General features: G+C 46.2%; 1 protein-coding gene across 8 annotated transcripts in view; it reads left to right on the top strand.

The window, feature by feature from the left end:
• Positions 1-14830, top strand: part of AP1B1 (adaptor related protein complex 1 subunit beta 1) — an 83591-nt gene that overhangs the window by 23941 nt on the left and 44820 nt on the right. For 6 of the 8 annotated variants that reach the window (XM_027576729.2, XM_027576728.2, XM_027576727.2 and 3 more), the window contains exon 1: positions 5438-5578. The exons of 1 other annotated variant lie outside the window; for it this stretch is intronic. The gene's annotated coding sequence lies outside the window, so the exon portion shown is untranslated. Of the gene's footprint in view, positions 1-5437; positions 5641-14830 lie in introns of those variants that run through there. One more of the 8 variants, XM_027576722.2, reaches the window with a different exon arrangement.

The following is a 14830-nucleotide window of genomic DNA, read 5'->3' as shown; positions in this document are numbered from 1 at the left end:
GAGAGAGCAGAGTGAGGGAGGAGGGACAGAGGGAGAGGGAGAAGCAGACTCCCTGCTAAGCAGGGAGCCCTACGCAGGTGTTCCCAGGAACCTGAGATCATGACCTGAGCCAAAGGCAGATGCTTAACTGACTGAGCCACCCAGGTGCCCCCCTGAACATTTTTTTGTTTTGTTTTATTTATTTAAGTAATATCTAGGGCGCCTGGGTGGCTCAGTCGGTTAAGCGACTGCCTTCGGCTCAGGTCATGATCCCGGAGTCCCGGGATCGAGTCCCGCATCGGGCTTCCTGCTCGGCAGAGAGTCTGCTTCTCCCTTTGACCCTCCCCCCTCATGCTCGCTCGCTCTCTCTCATTCTCGCTCTCAAATAAATAAATAAATAAAATCTTTAAAAAAAAGTAATATCTATACCCCATGTGGGGCTTGAACTCATGACCCAGAGATTAAGAATCACGTGCTCTTCTGACTGAGCCAGCCAGGAACCCCTAACCATAACATTTTTTATTCTTTGAGAATAAAACTCTCCACTGCCAAGATGAAAAAAATGAATACACATTTAAAAAACAAAACACATTCCATAAATGCAAATAAGTATTTTGGTGATGGCAAATATGCACTACCTTCTCCAGTGTTTCCTAGAATCTTCTGTGATCTATTTGGCCTTCAAAAAAAATAATAGCTCCTATTCTACTCAGCTGAGCCTGAGAGCTGCTATTAGTTCCCCATAAGTAACAAAACCATCTAGAACTACCATAAGCATAAAGTACTACCAAAGATTATCTTTCTTACCCAGTAGGTTATGTATGACAAAACCTGCATGTCCAGCCACCTTTTAAAATGATTAAACAGGGGGCGCCTGGGTGGCTCAGTTGGTTAAGCAACTGCCTTCGGCTCAGGTCACGATCCCGGAGTCCCTGAATCGAGTCCCGCTTCGGGGTCCCTGCTCGGCGAGGAGCCTGCTTCTCCCTCTGGTCCCCCCACCTCTCATGTACTCTCTCTCATTCTCGCTCTCTCAAATAAATAAATAAATCTTTAAAAATAAAATGATTAAACAGGGGCGCCTGGGTGGCTCAGTTGGTTAAGTGTCTGCCTTCGGCTCAGGTCATGATCCCAGGGTCCTGGGATGGAGTCCCACATCGGGCTCCCTGCTCAGCAGGGAGTCTGCTTCTCCCTCTGACCCTCCTCCCTCTCATGCTCTCTGTCTCTCATTCTCTCTCTCAAATAAATAAATAAATAAAATCTTAAAAAAAATAAAATAAAATGATTAAACAGCAGAAGATACGTAGGCACCGGGCAGACTGTGAATTTTTTTTTTAAGATTTTATTTATTTATCTGACAGATAGAGAGACAGCGAGAGAGGAACACAAGCAGGGGGAGTGGGAGAGGGAGAAGCAGACTCCCCGCTGAGCAGGGAGCCCGATGCGGGGCTCGATTCCAGGACCCTGGGATCATGACCTGAGCCGAAGGTAGACGCTTAATGACTGAGCCACCCAGGCGCCCCCAGACCATGAGTTTCTAACAAGACATGTTATAAGAGTTTGGTGTCTTGCTAGGTGTTGGTACAGGGTGGGGAAGAAGCATTAAAGAACTGTTTAATTGCTATTGGCCCATGCAGATTTCAGCCCAAAGGGATCCTATGCTACATTAGGATTTAATTGTTCTTTAGCAGAAAGAGAAACCAAATGATGAAAATGTTCAAAACATTAGTGGATTATTTTAGGAAATGGCATTCTAAAATGGGCACATGCACTGGTAAATTCCAGGTATGCTTCAAGTTCTTGGATAAAAAAGACATTCTGCACTTTGCAATAATCACTCCAAATAAAAATGTTGGTGATTTGAAACAAACTAAGAAACTAACCGCCTTCACACTTTCAGTATCATAATTCCTTAGAAGAGCATCAGGTAAATATATTTTTTTTCCTTTGGTAAATTAGGTACATCTAAGAGAATATTAGAAACTATCATATTCAATTGTACCTTACAATCTACTAGAAGTGATCATTCCTTTTTAAAAAAATAAATTTATTTATTTTAAAGATTTTTTATTTATAGTTGAGAGAGAGAGAGAGCGCATGAGAGGGGGAAAGGTCAGAGGGAGAAACAGACTCCCTGCTGAGCAGGGAGCCTGATGCAGGACCTGAGCTGGGACCTGAGCCGAAGGCAGTCGCTTAACCAACGGAGCCACCCAGGCGCCCCTTAAAAATTTTATTTATTTATTTATTTAAGTCATCTCTACAACCCAACATGGGGCTCAAATTCACAACCCCCAGATCAAGAGGTGCCTTCTCCACTGACTGAGCCGGCTAGATGCCCCTGGAAGTGATAATTTTTTTTAAGCTTTTATTTATTTATTTGAGAGAGAGAGCACACACAAGTGGGGGTGTGCAGAAGGAGAGGGAAAAGTAGACTTCCCACTGAGAAGGGACCCCAATGCAGGACTGGAGCCCGATGCAAGACTCAATCCCAGGACCCTGGGATCATGACCTGGGCCGAAGGCAAATGCTTAACGACTGAGCCACCCAGGGGCCCCTGAGCATGTGACTCTTGGTTGTAAGTTTGAGTCCTACCTTGGGTGTAGAGATTACTTAAAAATAAAATCTTAAAGGGGCGCCTGGGTGACTCAGTCGTTAAGCGTCTGCCTTCAGCTCAGGTCATGATCCCGGTGTCCTGGGCTCAAGCCCCGGATGGGGCGCCCTGCTCCGTGGGAAGCCTGCTTCTCCTTCTCCCACTCCCCCTGCCTGTGTTCCCTCTCTCGCTGTGTCTCTCTCTGTCAAATAAATAAAATCTTTAAAAAAAATAAAAATAAAATAAAATAAAATCTTAAAAAAAGTGAAAAGAAAAAATGTATCTTTTACTATCACCTTATTTATCAGGCTATATGCCACAAAGATAAGCAAAACAAAGGTCGAACATACCTTAAGAAATCATGTCAGTTGAGGGACACCTGGGTGGCCCAGTCGGTTAAGCATCTGCTTTTGGCTCAGGTCATGATCCCAGGGTCCTGGGAAGGAGTCCCTCATTGGGCTCCTTGCTCAGAGGGGAGCTTGCTTCTCCCTCTGCTTGCTACTCCCCCTGCTTCTGCTCTCCCTCTCTCTCTTTAGCAAATAAATAAATAAAATCTTAAAAAGAAAAAAAAGAAATCATGTCAGTAGAGGTACAAAGGAACCCATGATTGGCTTTTTAATATCTAATATTTAAGCAGTGTGAAAAACATAAGTAAAGGCAAAGCAAACAAACATTGCCATTATTCATGTTTTCATATTTTTCTTTTTTTTAAGATTTTATTTATTTATTTAAGATTTATTTGAGAGGGAGAGCGAGGGAGCACGAGCAGGGGTGGGGGTGGGGGGCAAAGGGAGAGTGAGAAGCAGGCTCCCTGCAGAGCAGGGAGCCCAACTTGGGGCTGATCCCAGGACCCCGAGATCATGACCTGAGCCGAAGGCAGACACTTAACTGACTGAGCCACCCAGGTGCCCCATCATCAGGTTTTCATATTTTCACTAGCAAAAATTTTCATTAGGTTAATGTTTGACTTCATCCTTCCCCCTGGAGTTGAATTAACACATATTTCAAATGCTAACCTTTTACTTATATAATCTAGAGGGTGAAACTAATTCTTTTTCTTATTTATATTTGGTTTATAACCTGATGATAGTGATGTATCTAAAAGCAGTGTTTTCAGGGTGCCTGGATGCCTCAGTTGTTGAGCGTCTGTCTGCCTTGGGCTCAGGTCATGATCCCAGGGTCCTGGGATCAGCCCAGCATCGGGCTTCCTGCTCAGCAGTAAGCCTGCTTCTCCCTCTCCCATTCCCCCTGCTTGTGTTCCCTCTCTCGCTGTGTCTTTCTCTGTCAAATAAATAAATAAAATATTTAAAATAAATAAAATAAAAGCAATATTTTCTAATACTTAGGTGAATAATGTAAGAAAGAGTGTGAAGCCAAAGTCACTTGTTTAATGCTGCAATGTATGTAAAAGGAGTGCCTTACACATATGAAGTGCTCACTAAATTTATAATTATAAAAAAACCCTATACAAGTACTCAAAAACAACACAAATATATCTTTAGCTAACCAGAGTGGTTTAAAACATTAGAAATAACACTTTTCAGTTATATATATTTATAGTTCATAATTGAAATACTTCCTCCCCACACCCAAAAAGAAGATGTTCTTTACATTTCCTGTAAAGAATTGAGGATGCAGTAAAGTCACCTTTTACATATAAGAAACAGGTAAATGTTACTAGACTTCTAAATCATTTTAAGTGACTAGCGTTTCAGTCTGACATTAATGGTCTCATAATGTAGTAATAGAACTTTTTTTTTTTTTAAGATTTTATTTTTAAGTAATCTCTACACCCAACTGTGGGGCTTGAATTCACAACCCCAAGACCAAGAATCACTGAACCATCCAGGCGCTTCTAGTAATAAGCAACTTTTAAAAAATAGGTGTTCTTGGGCGCCCGGGGGGCTCAGTTGGTTAAGCGACTGCCTTCCGCTCAGGTCATGATCCTGGAGTCCCGGGATCGAGTCCCACGTCGGGCTCCCTGCTCAGCGGGGAGTCTGCTTCTCCCTCTGACTCTCCTCCCTCTCATGCTGTCTCTCATTCTCTCTCTAATAAATAAATAAAATCTTTAAAAAAAATAAAAAATAGGTGTTCTTTTCTTAACCTGAAGTTTAGTTTATAAACCTTTAATTACTGTCTTTGCTGAAACACCTTTGACAGAGGTGGCATTCATATCTGGTTACAAATGTGTCCAAATCTAATGAAATCACTATCATGGCAAAAAGAAAATGCTCTAAGAGTCAGAATATGAGCTTGTCATAGTTAAACTCATTTCCAGTAAAACATTTTTAAAGTGCAGTGACGAAATACTGTTTTAAGGGGGATGATCAGAAATTATCTATAAGGAGGAAGTTAATAGTACCAGAATCGGGAGTGAGGTGATTATAGGAATCAACGTCCTGGCAGACCCAGCAAAGGAAAATGGGATATTATGAAGTTCCTCTTGGATAAAAGTTCCTCGGAGGCACATGGGTTTAACTCTTCCAGTCGGAATTTCAAAGGGCTGCCCTGAAGGGCAGCAAGCGCTAGACTGGATTTACAGTTCTGGTTTTGACTCTAACGTTCATAAGGAACTTGATCTTGAGCAAAACCTTGCCTTTCTCAGAGTCTCAGTTTTCCTGTCTGTAACACAGAAGTAAGAGATGGCCCTTAAAGTCATCACCTTAAGTTACCTAAATTACTTAACTAATTTTTTAGCGCTCTGCAGGAGGCAGCGGCGAGGCAACGCCGCGGCTGGGGAGGGGTTAATTCCGTCTGGCCCCGCCCCTTTACTGACCCCGCCCCGTCGGGCACCACCCCCGCCCGGGTTGCACCCTTGACCCCGCCCCCAGGCCGTGCGTCCACCGGAAGTGCCCGCGCGCGGGCAGCTCACTTCCGCTCGGCAGGTGACAGCCGCGGGGCTCCGAGCGGCCGGCGGCACGGACGCACCGGGGGAGCGGGAGGGCGAGGCCGCGGACATTTTGCTGGCGAGCCGAGCCGCGCCGTGGTGCCGGGAGCCGTTCGGACCTGTGGGTGAGGAAGCGGGGAGTCGGAGAGGCAGGAGAAGGAGTGGGCCGGGGAGGCGGTGGTCTGAGGTGAGAGGTTGGTGGGGTCAGAGGTCACGGAGAGGACGGGGTGCTAGAGGGGCGAAAGTGGCTTCCCAAGCCACGACGAGACAGAAGGACTGCGGGTTCATTCATTCGTGACCACTTGGCCGCCGGCCTGAATCCCAGCCGCCCCAGCCGGCAGCCCCTCTTGGGGCGTCCTCCCGAGAGACTCCTACCTAGACTAAGGCCCCGAGGAGTCCGCCCCTCGCCAGGGGAGAAACTCCTCTCCCTGTCCTGGTTTCCTCCTTCCATCCTGAGGCCTCCCTGTCCTTCAGGGCCTTATCTCTTTGCCAAGGTTCAAAAAGAAAAAAAAAAAAATCAAGAACCGGCCCTGCGCGCCTGTCCCGCCGTAGGCTTGGGCTTGGTCTAGCCGTCGGCTTTTCGTGGACAGGTTATCTGGGGACACCTGTGATCACGCTAAAAATACTGACGAAATGCTAGCTACTAGTTACTGAGCACCAACTGTGTGCTAGACACTGCGCTAAGCACTGTAGGTACAATGCCACATGTAAACTTCACAACAACCCTTGTGTGGTAGCTGTTGTTGATATCCTCATTTTATCCACAAGGAAACTAAGGCACAGAGAGGTTGAATCATACATGGTAAGGTCAGTCCTTACTATAGGTGTAGGCAGAGCCAGGGTTCTTACCCAGGCTTTCAGGGACCTGCAAAGTGCAGAGACAGAAGAGGCTGGAGCAAGGTTGGGGTGTAGGGGCTGGCTGTTTGATATCTTTAGCTGCTGTTGTATTTATTCAAAGCTATGTAAAGACGTAGCCTTATTACGTTGTGTCTGATCTTCATAAGGGGCATTTGATTCACATGTTTAGGATGAAACAATCCTGCAGGCTATTGCTGTAAGTAATTACATTTCAGGGCAAAAGTGGAAGTTTTTCCTGACTGTTGAGAACTGTGAGACACAAAACAGGCTATTCATGAAGCTGATTTAAGAATATTCAGACCCTCTCTTAAGAGTGGTTGAGCTGCATTCCTTTTGGAATAAAGAGAGGAAGCACATGACCCCTAGGGGATCTTTTGGCCCTAGGTTCTTGAAGAACGTTCTCAAAGGGAGGGTCTCTGTCTCAGAAAAGTGCAGGCCCCTTGGCTTCTTGGCTGGGAAGCACACATCTTGCTTGGTAGATGGTGAGGTCATTTGATGGCTGGAGGACCAGACTCTGGGAGTCTGAGCCTTATTCCTTTGCAGATATTCACTTGCTCCAGTTCTGGCTCAGTTTCCCTGATAGCAGCAGGAGAAAGACCTGCTACCTTCCTATCCAGCCAGTCCTGGGTGGTGTTACAAGCCTTAATGAACCCGTGATATAACCCATTATATCACATGCTTCTGAAGAAAGCTGTGATATAAATATTACTGTAGTACTGGGATGCCTGGGTGGCTCAGTCGTTAAGCGTCTGCCTTCAGCTCAGGTCATGATCCCGGGGTCCTGGGATCGAGTCCCACATCGGGCTCCTTGCTCAGTGAGGAGCCTGCTTCTCCCTCTCCTGCTCCCCCTGGCTTGTGCTCTCTCTCTCTCTCTCTGACAAATAAATAAATAAAAATCTTTAAATATTACTGTAGTACCTTTTAAAAAAAAAACATTTTTTTTTTTAAGATTTTATTTATTTGACAGAGGCACAGCCTGAGAGGGAACCCAAGTAGGGGGAGAGGGAGAAGCAGGCTTCCCGCTGAGCAGGGAACCTGACTTAGGACTCTATCCCAGAACCCTGGGATCATGACCTGAGCCGAAGGCAGATGCTTAACAACTGAGCTACCCAGGTGCCCTGTAGTACCTTTTTTTAAACTCTATGATCTGTTCTTCTCATTCCATTGAATTAACAGAAACTTAATATTGTCACCTTATCCCCATCCTTCCAAGGGGGGATTTGAGATGAAGTGACTTGTCACAGATGGTGGGAACATGAGCAAAGCTCAGAGCATCTGGCTCCCTGTCCTGAGTTGAGCCCACCAGCCTCCTCCATCCTCTTAAAAACTGTCATAAAGAGTAGCTTCAGTAGTTCTCAAAGAATCAGATCCCTCAGAGGTTGTGGAGAGATTATCTGTTGAGTATGCGTTGAGCAGAGGCTTCATCCTGAGCGGCCTGAAGGGCTCAGAGGTGTAGTGGAAAAAGCACTGCCGGACTCCCCATGAGTCAACCCTGGGTTCTGAACCCAGCTCAGCAGCTTCCTGATAGTGTGAGCTGGACAACTTACTTAGGCTTGGCCTCATTTACTTCAGCTCTAAAATAATACCACCACCTTCTCCTTATCCCCCCCACCCCACCACTGGTGTGTGTGGGGATTAGATAAGGAAATTTGTGCAGAGACTGTTACTGTGGTTGGTTGCCTTGACCCTAGGCAGTTGATGCCTACTGGGAGCCTCTGTCTGAGGAAGGCTGTCAACCCTGGTTTGTGGGGTATTACTTCCTTCTGCAAACAGAGACCTTTACGTACACAGGACTGCTCCCACCCTTCTCGTTTCACTTCCTAAAAGTGTTTCAGAACAAGTTTAGTCTGTTGGTCCTACTGGCTTTGGACTTGGACTTTCATGTTTTGCTGGTCATCCTCTGAAGCTGTTGCATGTCTTGACTGCTCACTTCCCAGAAAACCCCCCATGCCTGGCACCAAAGCCTGACATGCTGACAGTGAGCAAACATGGCTTGGGTATGAGTTTTGCATTTTAGTGTAATTATGAAAGATTGAGAGGGCATCTGTTACATGTAGATGTTTCTTTTTCTGAACAGGTTTTTTTTTTGCCTGAGATAGGTCACTGATACATGATTACAGCCCAGAAATGGTTTTAGTGTGTTTTGTTTTTCTCTTCACACAGAGAGGAACAAATAACACCAGAGAGAAAATATCACTTGAGCACTTGGGGAATCCTTTAAAAAATAATCCTGCTTGAATATCCATCAGTGACTCCTTTTTGCCCTCAGACTAAAATTCACATTCCTTATCATGGCCTTCAAGGCCTTTTGGGCTGACTCCTGCCTGGCTCTCCTGCCTCATCTCTCCTACTCTCCACTTCCGTCTCTTCCCACACTCCAGTCAAACTCAAACTCAGCCACTTCTGGAACTCTCAACTCTTTTTACATTCTGTGTCTTTGTTTTGTGCTATTCTCTGCTTGAACACCATTTCCTGTCACACATGCCTCTTTGCTGGACCACTACTTGGAGCTTCCTGTCTGATCATCTCTCTCACCTTGCAGGCCTGAACCTCCTCAGTGTCCAGTGGCACTGCTCAGGAGGATTTGTCATTGTTTACTTGGCTGGCTTCTAAGTAAACAGCTCTTAATCCTTGGGGAGGACTTGTCTTAACTGTCTGTGTCTCTAGCACTTAGTGAAATGTCTGGCACATAGGTGCTCAGAAAATGTTCAGCGAATGAATGAATGTTGCATTGACTTGTTACAATTCTTTGATTACTAGGAAGAGGGAATTCAAAGCACTTTCCTGTCCATCCTCATATGACTCCAGAGGGATAGGGAGAAGTCTGACCAGTGATAGGATTAACTACTCTGGTTTTGTTGCTACCACCCCGACAGCCACCAGAGTGACATTGTCTGGGGAAAGAGCCTTCCAGGCCCAAGATAGTGGAGAGTAGGAGTGTCCCTGGCTTGTTTGAGAACGGCAGGGAAGCTGAGTGAGCAATGAGCAGGGCAGTGGGTTATGAGGTCAGAGGAGAATGGAGGGGGCTTCCAGGTCAAGATAAGAACCCTGGCTTTTACTCTGAGTGAGGTGGGAGCTGCTAGAGGGTTTTGAGCAGGAGTTCTGAGATCTGACTTACATTTCAACAGGCACCACCACAGTGCTTCAGGGCCTCCCAGAGACTTGGGGTTGGGGAACAGTGAGGAGGTGCTGGTGGTAACCACTCTCCCTATGTAATAGTCATAGTGGCCAGCCTATAGCAATAGGCCACTTGGGGCACTGCTGAAGGCTTTGTATGTATTGACCTGTTTTATTTTATTTTTTAAAAGATTTTATTATTGGGCGCCTGGGTGGCTCAGTTGGTTGAGCAACTGCCTTCGGCTCAGGTCATGATCCTGGAGTCCCTGGATCGAGTCCCGCATCGGGCTCCCTGCTCGGCGGGGAGTCTGCTTCTCCCTCTGACCCTTTCCCCTCTCGTGCTCTCTCTCTCTCATTCTCTCTGTCTCAAATAAATAAATAAAATCTTTAAAAAAATAAAAAAAAAAGATTTTATTATTTAAGAGACGATGGACTCTGAAAAACAAACAGGGTTCTAGAGGGGAGGGGGGTGGGGGGATGGGTTAGCCTGGTGATGGGTATTAAAGAGGGCACATTCTGCGTGGAGCACTCGGTGTTATGTACAAACAATGAATCATGGAACACTACATCAAAAACTAATGATGTAATGTATGGTGATTAACATAACAATAAAAAATTAATGTATGGTGATTAACATAACAATAAAAATTTTAAAAAGATTTTATTATTTAAGAGAGAGTGAGAGAGAGAGAGCACAAGAGGGGGGAAGCAGACTCCCTGTTGAGCAGGGAACCCGACTTGGGGCTCAATCCCGGGATTCCAGGATCGTGACCTGAGCCAAAGGCAGACACTTAACTGACTGAGCCGCCCGGGCGCCCCTGTATTGACCTGTGTTAGCCTCACAAATCCCTCAGGTATGTGACATTACAATTCTCAGTTTACAGCAGTGGAATGCCTGTGCCTGTTAAGTTGTGTAGGCCTCTGGTGGCCACCTTCCCTTTCCCAACACCTCATTCTTGGATTGTCTCCTGTTTTTTAATGTTGCTGAGGAGGGGCTTGGCTGTGGTTTTAGACTTCCAAGCCTCATGCTTTTGGGGTCTTTAGCCTTGGGCTTGACCTCTTACCTCCATTAAGAGGGTCTCCCCAAAGTTGGGAGACCTCTTCTCATTAAGGTAAGAGGCTGGTTGAGTCCAGAATGCCCACCTTAGTGACTGCTCTCCCAGGTTTACCGTCTCCTCTGTGGACTTGAGCTGGAAGATGGTAGGTTTGAAAGTAAGGTCTCAAAGCTTTAAAAGCAGTCCTCCATCATTCATTTTCAGCACTGAAAACATTCGTTAAAGCAGAGCTCTGTAAAGGAATAGACTTGGGTGACACATAGTTTTTGCCACACCTAATTGTTTTTAGGGTCTTAACCATATTGAGAGTGGAATGACAAAATTTCATTAGCCAGTGAGTCTGCTTCTGTGGTCTTCATTCTCTGAATGAAGCTCAGTGGCTGGATGTTGAGACAGTGTCCTGTCACCTTCTCAAGGTGGCCATTTGGTTAAATTTTAACCTCCTTTCCTCCCCTCCTCCACACTCCCTATCCTCCTTCCCTGTTTTCTCTTTCTCCATAGCATTTATCACTATCTGAGATAGTACCTATTGTACTTATTTATCTTGCCTGTGGTCTCTGTCTGCCATTGGGATGTATGCTCCATGAAGGGAAGGATTTTTGTTTGATTCATTCACTGCTGTATCCCTAGCATGTAGACCTGTTTATGGCACATGGGAGGTGCTCAGCAAACATATGAATAGGAATGGGGGTGGGGCGACAGCAGGAAAATACGTACTTAGTACAGGAACGGTATCTTTGTGGGTTTTTTGTGTTTTTTTTTAAGATTTTATTTATTTGAGAGAAAGAGTGAGAGAGAGCATGAGCGGGGTGAGGGGCAGAGGGAGAAGCAGACTCCCCAGTGATCAGGGAGCCCGATGCAGGGCTTGATCCCGGGACTCCAGGATCATGACCTGAGCCGAAGGCAGACGCCCAACCGACTGAGCCACCCAGACACCCCAGAGATGGTATCTTTGAAATGATGTCATCTGAGCCGAGATTTGAAGGATAAGTTGGAGCAGCCACTCTAGAAGCTGGAGAGGATCATCCAGGCAGAAGGCTCCTTAAGTACAAAAGCAATGAAGAGCTTGACACAGAGGGCCTGTGGGCCTAGAGGGTTATAGGCGGAGGGAAGGGCCTGTCTGTGTTCACATCACAGCTGTGTCAGACCCCCTGCCCCCAGCATTTGCATCCCCACCTCCAGCAGCTTTAGTCTCTGAGCTGATACCTGTGGAAGCAGGGGACGGTGATCTGGCCTCACTGAAAGAGGTGGCCTTGACCTTTCTCCCATCAGAGTTGTTGCCGCCTGATCTTCTGCCCTTTGCCCTTCTCTCTTTTCTTTATTGTTTTCCATTTATTTATTGGCTCTAAAATGGGCTAGGGGGTCTGACATTTTCAACTTCAATTTTATCAAATTAGCTTGACAACCAGATCAGATGCACGTCTGATGCTGGCAAACCCTGTGAATGGAACATGGGGAAGCTGGTCTCTAGCTGAGGGTGGTTTACAAAACTTGAAATTTCCCCAAGAAGAGAGTTGAGCACTAATCATTCAGACATTTATTGAGCACCTACTGTTTGTCAGGTAACAGTCAAGGAGCTAGGGATACAATAGTGAATAAATTCTTCAAATTTATTTTGAAGGACAAAATCTTTGTCCTCATGGAGCACATTATGGAAGGAGAAAAAATAGACAATATAAATATATTTTATAGTATGTTGGTGATAAGTATCTTAAATACAAAAGGAGAAAAAGGTTAGGGAGTTGGGGGGCACCTGGAGGGCTCGGTCGGTTAGGCGTCTGCCTTCAGCTCAGGTCATGGTCCCAGGGTCCTGGGATCGAGCCCCGTGTCAGGCACTCTGCTCAGCGGGGAGCCTGCTTCTCCCTCTCCCTCTGCCTGCCTCTCTGTCTACTTGTGCTCTCTCTGTCAAATAAATAAAATCTTTTTTTAAAGATTATTTTATTTATTTATTTGACACACAGAGAGAGACACAGCGAGAGAGGGAACACAAGCAGGGGGAGTAGGAAAGGGAGAAGCAGGCTTCCCGCTGAGCAGGGAGCCTGATGCGGGGCTCAATCCCAGGACCCTGGGATCACGACCTGAGCTGAAGGCAGTCGCCTAACCAACTGAGCACCCAGGCGCCCATAAATAAAATCTTAAAAAAAAAAAAGAAGGATAGGGAGTTGGGATTGGTTGGGGATGTGCAGAATTTTAAATGAAGTGGTCAGAGGAGGTGACATTTGAATGAAATTTGAAAGAGGTGAAGGACTGAGCCATGGCACTATCTGGAGAAGGAGCCTCCCTGGCAACGTGAACAGCATGTGCAAAGGCCCTGAGGTGGAAATGTGCCTGTTGTGTTCAAGGATCAGCAGAGGCCCCAAATGGCTGGAACTGAGGGAATGATAGAGAAAACAGTGGGAGAAGAGTTCGAAGAAGTAATGGGTGGTGTGTATGTGTGTGAAAGAGAGACAGAAGGGGTGTGTGTCTCATATGAGCCCATAGTCCATGAGGCCATGGGAGAGATTTTGGCTTTTACTCCAAGGTGAGACACGGAACCGTTGGGAGGATTGGACAGAGGAGTACCACTGTCTGACTTCGACTGTAATAGGATCGTTCTGCCTGTTGCTGAAATGGGTTGTTGAGAGCAGTGTGGAAGCAGCTTTGGTAGCAATCCCAATAAGAAGTGATGGTGGGAGGCGCCTGGGTGGCTCAGTCATTAGGCATCTGCCTTTGGCTCAGGTCATGATCCCAGGGTCCTGGGATTGAGTCCCGCATCAGGCTCCTTGCTCAGCGGGAAGCCTGCTTCTCCCTCACCCAGTCCCCCTGCTTGTGTTCTCTCTCTCGCTCTCTCTCTCTCTCTGCCAAATAAATAAAATCTTAAAAAAAAAAAGTGATGGTGGCTTGGAGCATGGTGGAAGTGATGGAGCTGGTGAATAACCACTTTATGGATTCCGGATTCATTTTGAAGGTAGATCCCATAGGATTTGCTGATAGATTAGATGTGGAATATGAGAGAGTGTGTGTGTTGTCAAGGGTAACTGAGGTTGTTTTCTCCTGAGACCCTGTTAAAGATGTTGATAATGAACTAGATCATGAAAACTGCAGATGAGCCAGTTGGGGGGTGGGGACAAGCAGGAGGTCAGTTTTTATCATGTTAAGTTTGAGCTGCCTGTTAGCTGTATAGACATTCAAGTTCAGATATTGATTCGGCAGTTTGGATATATGAGCTGGGAGTTCACTGGAGAGGTTGGGCCTGGGGGGTGTAAACTTGTGAGTTGTCAGCATGTAGATGATACTTAAAGCCTTGACACTGGACGAGCTCATCAAAGAGGCGAGATAGTATGGGGGGTGGGGGTGGGGAAAAGGTACCAGGCCTGATGCTGGGGCCCTCCAGTAATGGAGAGGGAGAGGAGGAAGAACCAACAAAGGAGACTGAGATGGAGCAGGCAGTGGGGTAGAGGGGAAAGCAGAGTGCATAGCATCCTGGAATCCAGGGGGAAGAAAGTGTTTCAAGGAAAAGGGAGTGATAAGCAGTGTCAAATGCTCATCAGCGTGAGACTTGTCATTTGACAGGATCACTCATCGTCTGCCAGCAGGATCTAACACGCTCTCGAATCCAAGACCATCGCTGAATCTCATCCTTCCTTGCCTAACCTCATCTGTTCCTTTCCCTTCCAAGTCCTTGCCTTCAGCCAGGCAGGGATTCTCACAAACTCCTGAACACACATGGTTGTTTTGGCTTTGGATAAGTAACTCCTCTCTCAGCATTTTTAATTCCTCATTTATAAGTGGATTACCTTGAGAATTAAATGACAGAGGGGCTGTAAACCATTTAGCACAGGGCCTGCGCGCCAGTCAGTGTTGCTGGTGGTTTAGTCTCTATTTGTTCCCTGTTATGCTGGCATCTTGTGGGTCTTCTCCAGGTTACCCTCAGTCCTCCCTTTCCAAATGTGACCCATCTTTTCCTGTCCGGAAAGCACTTCTTTATCTAAGAGGGCTTCCCTAGACATTCCCCCAGTCTCAGAACCCTCCTCTGAACAGTGGTGGTACTTCTATGGAAGGCATGATTGCTCTGCTATTCACCTGCACTTCTTGGCCTCTGCATCTGTAAAAGCCCAGCGGGAAAACTGTCCTTTGTCTGCTGTGCGCATGCTCGTGTGTGGGGCACAGTCCCGGTCTCAGAGTTGACAGTGCTCTACACTGTTACACATGCTGAATGGATGACTCCAACACTTCACAGATCTTCAGAAAGTGTTTCATTGTATAGATGGGAAAACTGAAATTCTCAGGGTGCCTCGTTCTAGTCTTTGGCCTCTTTCTCTTGATTAATTTAAGTATTATTCAGAAGAAACCCCTGTTACTTTCTTT

Source organism: Zalophus californianus, chromosome 14 (assembly GCF_009762305.2).
Source record: "Zalophus californianus isolate mZalCal1 chromosome 14, mZalCal1.pri.v2, whole genome shotgun sequence".
NCBI lineage: Eukaryota > Metazoa > Chordata > Mammalia > Carnivora > Otariidae > Zalophus > Zalophus californianus.
This window is presented reverse-complemented; position numbering and strand designations above follow the sequence as displayed.